A 10,483-nucleotide genomic window follows, 5' to 3' on the forward strand; every position below is an offset into this window, starting at 1 on the left:
CGACACCTTTACATGAAGTGAAAAATCTATTATGTGCAGTACTAAGATCATTATATTATATAGTAAAATTATTATATATATTCCTAAAATCATACTTTGCAGTGGTAACATCTTTATATGAGGTGGTTAATTAATTATAGCGAGCGCAGCGAGCGGCGCGAAGCGCCGCTCGTCACTGCGAGCTCTAACGACAACGCCTGGGCGAAGAGAAAATTCGGACTACTGCACATTCATTCAACAGAATTTTTTTCCGCAGTAATTCTGACCCACAATGCATCGCTTCTTAAAGCTACGTTCTCGCGAGAATAACAAATGATCATGCACACACAAAGAGAAAAAAAAACTCACCGTGTTAATTAACATTGCACGTGAGTAAGCCCATGTCAAAGTTATCTTTCTCAATATAAACCTGTGTACCCTCGAACAAAAATGCAATGGACCTGTGACGTCATCATCAAGGCTTTCCACTGGGGTTCTCGTACATCAAACGAGAACTCGTGGGATTATTGAAAATAATTATTTACAACACATGAACACGCTCAATTTTGTCAAGTAATAAATAAAAAAAAAATACAAAATTAACTAGAGCTTCCTTTGTTTAATTTTCAATTTTATTTGTCATTCAATACACCTCGATAATTTCTGTTTTTATTTATGGAAAGTGACCGAGGTTTTCTTTTACAAATATATCGTCTGCTAGCCTGGTTCCTGCAAACTGCTGCAAGTAAACAAACCTTTGTGAAAAGTGGGGAAAAATAAGAAAAGGTGATAAGTATAGAGTAACATATTGTTTAATCAAGATTTAAACATTACAATTTTCACATAAGCATTGGTAAAGTGTCAAGTATCGGCAAATAATCAGGTATCAGAATGAATCAAAGTGCAAAGAATCCTAGAAGAGTTGGCACTGTCATCTCTGACCAAAAATTTCATGTGCATAATGTTCCTGGGGACGGAAATTGCTTTTTTCATTGCTTGAGTCTTGCATTACATGACAATTTAATCATGACCAGTACTTACAGGCAAGAAATTTGTAATCACATACTGAAAAATTGGGAAAATTTTCAAAATAATCTTGAAATCCAACAGCATTCTTCATTGTCATACTTTCAACAAATGATTCTTGGGAATGATTACGCTTCTTCTTGTGAAGTTGAAGTTGCAGCTTTATTACTTAAACGTCAAATCAATGTTTGGCTTGAGTGTAAAAATGCAAAAAATATGACATCTCATATGCTCACAACCTTTCAACCTTCTGCTCATACAGATAATCCACCAATTAATTTGTTACTAAAAAATCAACATTTTCAGTACTTGACACCTGCTCTATCTGAAACACAATCAAGCAAGTCAAATAAAAAATCTCTCCAAAATTTTGAAACTGTGCAATCTCATTTAACATCTGCACAAGAAACAAATTCATCCAAACCAACCAGCCATCAAAACCATGGATGTATTAAAAATAACATTCCTTCTGAACACAATTATGCAAATGTCCAAAATTTTGAAGCCCATTTACAACAAGAAACAGACACATGCAAGCAAACAAAGCAACAAAACCTTGACAGTGTTGTAAACAATATTCCTTCTGAGCATAATTATGCAAATGTCGAACATTACAATAGCAGCTTATGCCACTCAGAGCAACATCTATTCCTTGAACATTCATATGCACAGTCTACATGTACAAGTCAAAATCATGAAAACTTGCATTTAAAGAGCCCAACAGTAGTCCAAAAAAATTCTAATCCATCTAGAAAACGACAATTCAGACCATACTTGTATTCCACTTCAGCAAAAAAAATTAAACATGCACCTGAACATGAGAAAAGGCTTCAGGAACTTTGTAGAAAATATGGTATTAAATATGAAATGCCTGCAGAAAATGAAACTTATGTAAAATACAAATCACGCCGATCAAAACTACAAAAACAAATTAAAAGCATCATACAAAAATATAAATTAAATGAGTCAGATCTTCCCCCACCTCCCCCTCTTTGTGACAATACAAAATATGATAATGCCATGGACTCCATCAGAGCCTTTGAACTGCAACAAATGTCATATAGCTTTCAATTTTGTACTATTTGTAAAGAAAGAAGACTTGAAACAAGAATGTCATCAAACGACATCTGCACACGATGTAAAACTGACAAAAATAAGATTAAATTATTTTCATCTTCAAACAACATGGACCCAGGAAAATTACCCCAGGAATTGCAAGATCTTACAATTATTGAGCAACAACTCATCAGTAGACTCTCCCCTTGCATTAATGTCCATATGCTAAATCATGGTGGCATTGCTTCCTCAGGTCATTGTGTAACTTTTCCTCAAGAAATAAATGAGCCTGCCAGAATTTTTCCTCGACTCCCTCAAGAAATTCAAATTATAAAAGTTAAAAAACAAGGCAAAAATGATACATGCAGAGAATTTAGAGTCCGTCGTTTCAAAATTGAAAAAGCTTTAAAATGGCTCAAAAATAATAACCCTGCTTATACAGACATAATTATAAGTTCTGAGAGATTACAAAAACTCCCCGAGGATGGAGAGTTATCAGATATAACTACTCTACAATTTAAAGAGAACACCCCTCACAAAAATGATAAAGGCCCATCAGCTGAACAAATTGATATTGGTGTTTCTGAAGGTACCTCACACTCTGCTGCACAACTACCTGATTCAAATATACGTGTTAAGGAACAAGTACAAAAAATTGTGCAAGAGATCATTGGGGAAAATAATGGGGAAGTTTCTATCAACAGACAGGGGACAATATCTATTCCTTGGCCCACCAGAGGAAATATTCCTGTATCAGAATTTACTACTCAGCATTTTTTTACTCTTGCCTTTCCTGCCCTCTTTCCTTATGGCTCTGGTGACTTATACATTAACAGACCTATTTCTATCACATCTATGACTGACTGGGCTGAACATTTATTATGGTATGATGATGGCAGGTTTGCCAAACATCCGTATTTCAAATTTGTAGTTCACAATATGATCATGCGCAAAAATGCCCTTGAAAAGAGCAAATACATAATAAAACAAAAACTTGGAGACAACCACTTCACAATCAGTGATCTGAAAAAACTTGTTGAAAATAATGACACATCAGTGAATGAAAAAATTCTGTATTTTGCAGGAAATCTAAGGGGCACAACTCAATACTGGGGACAGAGGGCAAAAGAATTAAGATCATTAGTGCAATATAAAATAAATGAGGGAATGGGTCTACCATCATTTTTTACTACAGGTAGTTGTGCAGAGTTTCACTTCAAACCTCTCAAGAGATTATTATCTATGTATGTCTCTCAAACAACTGGCTCATCAGTAGATCTGACAGACAAAAATATTCTTTTTAAAACTCTTCAAGACCATGCACATGTAGTTGCTCAATATTTCGACCTGAGAACACAATCATATTTTAGAAATGTAATGGGTCCTGTCTTTGGTGTTGACTCATATTGGTACAGACAAGAGTTTGCTAAGTCAAGAGGTATGGTTCACTGGCATGGTCTTTGCTGGAGATCAGATCGAGAGCCTCATAATCTTTTGCACAATGCCATCTCAGCTGGTCTTTCAGATGAAGAATGTGCTGAAAAACTATCTCAGTGGGCTAGTGAAAATTTTGGTCTCACAGCTAATCATCCTGCTGGTAAGGATGAAAACGGTATCTCAAATAAAAATTTGTGGCCTCCACCAGAGGGTACTGCTCCTCCTCCTCCAGATGAAAATAATCCCCTATTCAAACTTTTGATGGATGTCAGTTATTCCCAAGAATCACTACTAGAGGATCATTTACTTTTATCTAACCGTTTTAATTTACACCGTTGTTCAGATTATTGCCTGAAACCTTCTAAATTCAATGCATCTGAAAAAAATTGTAGAATGGAATTTCCAAAACAGCTGCGATCTTCCCCCGCTTTAGTTAAAGACAGGAATGGATCTCTGCGACTCGAGATGGAAAGAGATCATCCAGTTCTTGTGCAACATTCCAAATTTCATACACAAGGCTGGAGAGCCAATGGTGACATTTCTTTAATTCTTTCTAAAAGCGATCCATCTAATCCATCTGTTGAAGAAATTCTTGCCACTGAAAAATATATAACAGGGTATGCCTGCAAAGGTAACGAACCAACTGGTGCTCTTTCTGATCTTTTTTCTGACATGGTAAACAATTCTGATGAATCCTCAGGTGAAACACCAAAATCACTCTGTACAAAACTTCTTATGAATACTGTTAAGAGAGACATTTCTTCTGTGGAAGCCTGTTTTGAGCTATCCTCAATACCCCTGTTCCGTTCTAGTCACTCTTTTCAATATGTGAGTTTATCAGGTTGTAGAGTACTCCAGCAATCTGGAATGAACACATTAACAAAAAATACTATCATTGATAAATATCTTTCTAGACATGAGAATGATCATTCATCTCTCTATCAATTTATTTCAAAAAATGGAAAAGTTCCTGTAATAAATGGACCAACACAAGCTTCTTGGCCTTTAGAGGAAGCTTACTGCAGAACAAGTCTTATTTTACATTTTCCAAATTGGAGAAGTTTTTCAGACATAAAAGACAATGAAACAACTTGGATAGAAAAGTTTGCACTCTTTTTAGAATCAGAGAATTGTCCTAATTTCATTAAAGCAGATGTTAAGCAGGCTAAAGAAAAAAAATCTTACAATTTCTCACAAGAAGAAGACTGTTCGAATGACAACATGGTCCAACCAGAATGGATGGAAGTTCTTCGTCCAAATCCAAACTTTGATGATTTACATCAGAATTTTACTTTTGATGATGGAGGTCCTGACCATGATTGGAGTGCTTCATCAGAAAATTATCCAGATGACCTTGGTGAAGAGTGGTGGAATAGTCTTACAAAATCTATTGAAGAAAATGAAAGTCTAAAAATACCTCAAGTCAACTTGGACAGTATGAATGAGGACCAGTTATTGGCATTCAATATAGTCATGAAAACACTTTTAACCTTCTCAAATAAATCTGAAAATTACAAGCCACTTAGAATGGTTGTTTCTGGTTCTGCAGGGTCTGGAAAATCTTTTCTAATTAAATGTCTTGTCAGAGCAATTCGTTTATTTTTTAATTCTAATAAAGCAGTTCAAGTATTGTGTCCTACGGGCAATAGTGCTAATTTGATTTCAGGAGTTACTCTTCATAGTTTTCTAAAAATACCTACCCTTCAGAGAGGAGGAGAAATGAAGGCACCAGATGGTTCATTAGGGGAGGACCTCCAAGCTAACTGCTCTGGAATTCATGCCATTCTTGTTGATGAACGATCTTTAGTAGGATCAACTACACTTGGATGGATGGATTTTCATTGCAGGTGTGGCACAGGTATTTCTGACCAGACCTGGGGTGGTATTCCTGTGGTAGTTTTTTTTGGAGACGATGTACAACTTCCACCAGTCTTAGATGCTCCTGTATATTATTCAAAAGGTAAATCCCCAGCTTCAATGCATGGTGTTTTAGTTTGGCAAGAATTCAAAACTGCTGTTGTTTTAAAGAAAATCATTCGTCAAGGAGAGCATGAAAAAGAACTAAAAGATGTCCTTTTGTGTCTTCGGGAGTACAAGGCAACTCCTTGTCAGGCCCAGTGGTTGCAGCAGTTTCAGTGGAACAACCTGAAAATAACACATGGTGAAGGATTATTGGAACGAATATCAGAAAAAGGACTCTTTGTTTTCCCTACTCATGATGAAGAATGGAATCATAATGCAACAAAATTATATGATGTAAATAAAAAATTCCCAGTAGCAAAAATTATTTCCATATCAAAAGGTCAGCATTCTAAGACTGGTGGAAGTGAAAATGCTGGTGGTCTTCTTAACACTGTATATATTTCCAAAAATTCGAAAGTTATGATTTCAGTTAATTTGTGTGTAAAATTTGGACTCTTTAATGGTGCAGTTGGCACTGTTGAAGATATTCTGTATTTAAATGGTAGAAAACCCCCTGCACTTCCTGATGTTGTTATGGTTGAAGTACCAAATTACAGTGGTCCACCCTTCATACCCACTAAACCTAAAGTTATACCAATATTTGCGGTAGAAAGAAAAATAGATTGTAGGTGTCGTTTCTGTAAACGTAAGCAAATTCCTTTACGACTGGGATGGGCAACAACAATTCATCGGTGCCAAGGTATGACAATTGGGGAGGGGGAGGTAAATAGATATATTGTAATTCATCCTGGAACAAGGGCTTTTGAATCTCGAAATCCTGGTGCTCTGTTTGTAGCCTTGTCACGTGCTAAATCTACTGGAAAAAATAAATCTGACCCCGATTTTGCTTGGCATCCTTCTTTTCTTGCTAACGCAGACAGAATATGTCACAAAGTCAACACACCAACTACAGCAGCCAGAGAAAGGGAGATTAAAAGAATTGAGATTTTTGCCAAACAAACAATTGTAAATTTTCAGCATTTAAAAGAGGATACAGAATTGAAAAAATTGATACATGATCTTCATTCATCAAGCACTACAGAGGAATAATGCTTCTCTTCATTACCTTCTGAAATATGTCCATTTTTTTTATCCATTTACCCCCCAATCCCCTTGATCTCCTCATCTGTTCAAATTACCTTTTTATTTACATATAACGGTGGGGGACACATCAGTCTCTAACTGTTTGATGTAATTTTCGATGGTAATCATATGGTTCTTCACCTTAGTAAAAGCATATATAAGGTTCAACTTAACTTCTGTGCAATGCATGTCAGATTTTTTTTTTCTGTTTCTGTAAAGGGATAATGCTCTCCTTGTCAACACTTGAAACCTAAAAACTTATCTATTTAATCCCCCTCTCTCCAACTGACCTCTTCATCTGTTCAAATTACCTTTTTATTTACATAGAATGGTGGGGGACATATCAGTCTCTAACTGTTTGATGTAAATTTATAGTTATCACGTTTTTTTGTACTTGGTTATAAAGAGATTGTGTAATACCATGCCAAGATTCTTTCTATTTAATGCAATGATAATAATGTGCCATCTGGGATAAAATCTAAATGGAGGCCACAAATTTCTGCTTACTGCATACTACATTCGTTTTATTTCTACTCGGACTCACCACTAAAATCATTTCTTTTAGGGAAGTACATTGAGTTCTTAATGGTATCTTTTTGTATGTCAACTCTATTTCTTACCTATTTGCTATATATATATATATATATATATATATATGTGTGTGTGTGTGTGTGTGTGTGTGTGTATATATACATAGGACCATGCCAGATTCCTTGTTTACTGCCATATGACATTAAATACATTTTCCTCTGTCTGTTATCTGAAAAATCAACACCAAAGGCTTTTTAGTTTCCATCGACAGCATTCACTATACCCTTGAGACATTTTTAAAAAAAACATTTTAAGGAAATGTTTTATACAGTCTGATTTCCAATTCATTAAAAAGTGTCTTAGTAATTGTATGGTTCATTTTTTAATTCTCTTATTTTCATATCATTTGCTGGAGGTTAAACTTATTAACAATGAATGACGGCCTCTATCTCTCTCTGCATGTGAAATGTTATGGTCTACAGGTCCAGGGTACCAATTTTTTAATTAAATAAGAGAACGGTGTGAGACATACTAGTCTCTAACTGTGCACTCCTCCTCAGTTAAATCTTACGTAAAGGGTTACAAATGAAAAAAGCAATTTCATGTCTCAGACTTGCACTGTATTACATACATGCAAAAGTCCATATATTTTTATGTATTCTCAAAATATGTGCCAGGTATTTTACTGAACTTACTTAACACATTGAGTAATTTATTACACATTCATTTCTTTCTTAATTATGTAATTATGTAGAGGTATCTGAATATCCGTTTTTACTTTAGATAATGAACATTATTATAGCCAGTGACTCCCGGGGTAGAGGATTACAATCTTTTGTACAGAAAAATAATCCTTTTCCTTACCACTGGAAAATATCCGTTATATGCAGACCAGGAGGCACTATTGAAAGGTTAAAGAACGAAGTTATATCAATTCACAAAAGCATGCCTGACACCTCACCATGCCGCATAGTTTTCATGGCTGGAATCTGCAATTTAACAAAAAAAAATCATCATCAACATGGAACTGAAATTTCATATCATCATTCTTCAGAAAGCATTTCATCTATAATCAAAAACATTCAAAATTCATTTCAAACCCTCCCATCATCCAACACTTCTGTTCAATTTGCCACCATTCCTCCTGTTTCAATTCATAACTTTAAAGATTTTCAATTCAAAAAAGGTTACCTGCAAATAAGTCAATATGCTTTTGACGACTCCAACTTCCAGCAAAATTCTCTTGAACATGACATTAGGGAAATCAACCTAGAAATTTGTAAACTAAATGAACAAAACAATGTTAGTACTATAAGGCTTGACAAGGATGTGTCTAAAATTTCAGTCAAGAAAAGAGGCAGGAATGGTAAAAACAGGAAAAAACGTACCAAGTTTATTTACAATCATTTTTATGATGGCGTTCATCCAGACAGTTTGCTTTCAGATAAATGGTTCTCAAGGATATGTTCCACCATCTACAATGATATTGAAAAAAATAATCTGTGTGCAACTTCGGAGGAAGAGGTGGAGGAGGATGAGGAAATAGATGACACTTGGGATTTTAAAAGAAAATGAATATATCCAATTGTCTTTCAGACTCAACACAATCTCTTGATTAAGCTATTTTTTTTATTATTTATGGTTAAAAATTTGTCATTTTTTACCCAATTTTATTGCAGTTTAGATACAATACATTAACAGACAATGGACCATCAGACATGACGATCGATAGTACCTCGGTGTTTCGTTTTCAGTTTTACTATTTTGAAAGGGAGTCATAAAGTTTTAATAAATAACGTCTTGCAAATCTAATTACTACATTGATGAGAGTGATTATAGTCATAGCACAGAAGGTGATGAACAGTAACTCAAACAATGGTAAAACTCAATTATGACCGCAAAAAGTACTGTTTACAGCAATGATGACTTAGTAATCATTGCGCATGGAAGATAATGACCCAGTCATTATAAAAAATGTATTAAAAAATAAATAATGCTCTGTTGATCAAAATTTCATTAAAATTAAACTTAATGTATAACAGTTATATTTTTAAAATCTTACCCATTAGGAAAAATGCAATGTCTGTTGAGGTAAAAGAGGATAGATAGTTACATGCATATATGTCATGAAACTTTACATTTACTAGAAATGGAACAAGGCTTGGTCATGTAAAGTTACCTTTTGTGTCAGGTCTTGGGTCCTCATCCCATAAGTGGTAATAATTGTGCAATGAATTTTAATATTCTACTTCATGCATAGCTCAATCAAGAGATTGTGTCACAACTGTCTATTTCCTATTCTCCTCGCCTTCAGGTTTCAAAGGCAAATAAATATAAACTCTCAAATTGGTCCACATGTATTTTCAAGAGTGAAGTTCATAATGTCAGGGTTGTTCAAAAGAAATCTTGATCCATAAAGCATGAAACTAACACCAGTTACTACCCCATCCCCCAGTTATTATTTTTGTTTTGACAAAGATAAAAACTTCAACTGTGCTACCCACTGTAAAATTTTTAGATTCACCATATCATTTCTCCTTGTCCATCATCCTTCTTCTTCTTCTTTTTTACAAGTTTACTGATGCTGAATGGTGGGAGACATGCCAGTCTAACTGTACAGCATCTTTGTATTAATACTAGTATTAATCCTACACCTTGTCAAGCCTTTGTAGTTATTTCACGAAAAAAATGTAGAATGTCTAGTTACTTTAAATTCAACTTAATCATGTTTTTTTTTAAACACACACACACACACAGATATATATATATATATATATATATATATATATATATATATATATCATACACTTTACTACAATAGTTAAAGGTCCCCGAACTAGCGTTACTCTATACTTATCACCCGATCTCGTCCGCAGAAAATTTATTTGCATTGTCCCAGTCATTAACAGCATATCTGAAATACAAGGTAAGTTCTTTTCATGCTTTCATTTTGTAAAACCAATGCTTACCATGCTTACGGTTATTTCAAATCATGGCGTCTATCACATGTTGATGTTTCGTCTTCCTCAGGACTGGACAGCGCGTGCTTTCCTTCGGCGGTGACAGGCCGTTTCGCCCCATGACTATTTCGCTCTAGGATCGATATCTCTCCCTACTACGACAGGTAATTTAAGTCTAAAAATTAAAGTCTGCTGGATTCGCCCGATCAGTGGCGTCAATTTCAATATCAGAGACATAAATACCAAGAAATTTATTTCTCTTTTCTTATATAGTCCATGATGTATGTGGTCAGATAGGAAGATGTGGTCTCAAATTGTTGTTGACAAAGCTTGAAAAGACTGGCGTAACAGGTAAAAAAAATCGGTGGTTATTTAACATGTTTAATGAGCCAATATTTTTAAAAAGGTCCTACAACAAAATTAAATTTAAGTAGTTGAATCATATACGT

The 10,483-nt window shown here is 34.8% G+C and overlaps 2 long non-coding RNA genes across 3 annotated transcripts; both read right to left on the reverse strand.

The window, feature by feature from the left end:
- Positions 1–696: 696 nt before the first annotated feature.
- LOC133189961 (uncharacterized) lies at positions 697–8,057 on the reverse strand. Of its 2 annotated transcripts, none has more exons than XR_009721540.1 (4): positions 7,939–8,057; positions 5,199–5,643; positions 4,684–4,825; positions 697–4,360 (listed from the first exon to the last, which is right to left on the reverse strand). It is a non-coding gene; the product is annotated as an uncharacterized LOC133189961 (long non-coding RNA). The 2 variants fall into 2 exon arrangements; XR_009721541.1 differs by lacking the exon at positions 7,939–8,057 and adding an exon at positions 7,164–7,173.
- Positions 8,058–8,294: 237 nt separating this feature from the next.
- LOC133190092 (uncharacterized) lies at positions 8,295–10,092 on the reverse strand. Its single transcript, XR_009721566.1, has 3 exons — positions 10,044–10,092; positions 8,463–8,549; positions 8,295–8,343 (listed from the first exon to the last, which is right to left on the reverse strand). It is a non-coding gene; the product is annotated as an uncharacterized LOC133190092 (long non-coding RNA).
- Between the last annotated feature and the right edge of the window lie 391 nt (positions 10,093–10,483).

This window comes from Saccostrea echinata, unplaced genomic scaffold (genome assembly GCF_033153115.1).
Source record: "Saccostrea echinata isolate AGI-Se365-2 ecotype Australia unplaced genomic scaffold, CSIRO_AGI_Sech_v1 ptg000020l, whole genome shotgun sequence".
Taxonomy (NCBI): domain Eukaryota; kingdom Metazoa; phylum Mollusca; class Bivalvia; order Ostreida; family Ostreidae; genus Saccostrea; species Saccostrea echinata.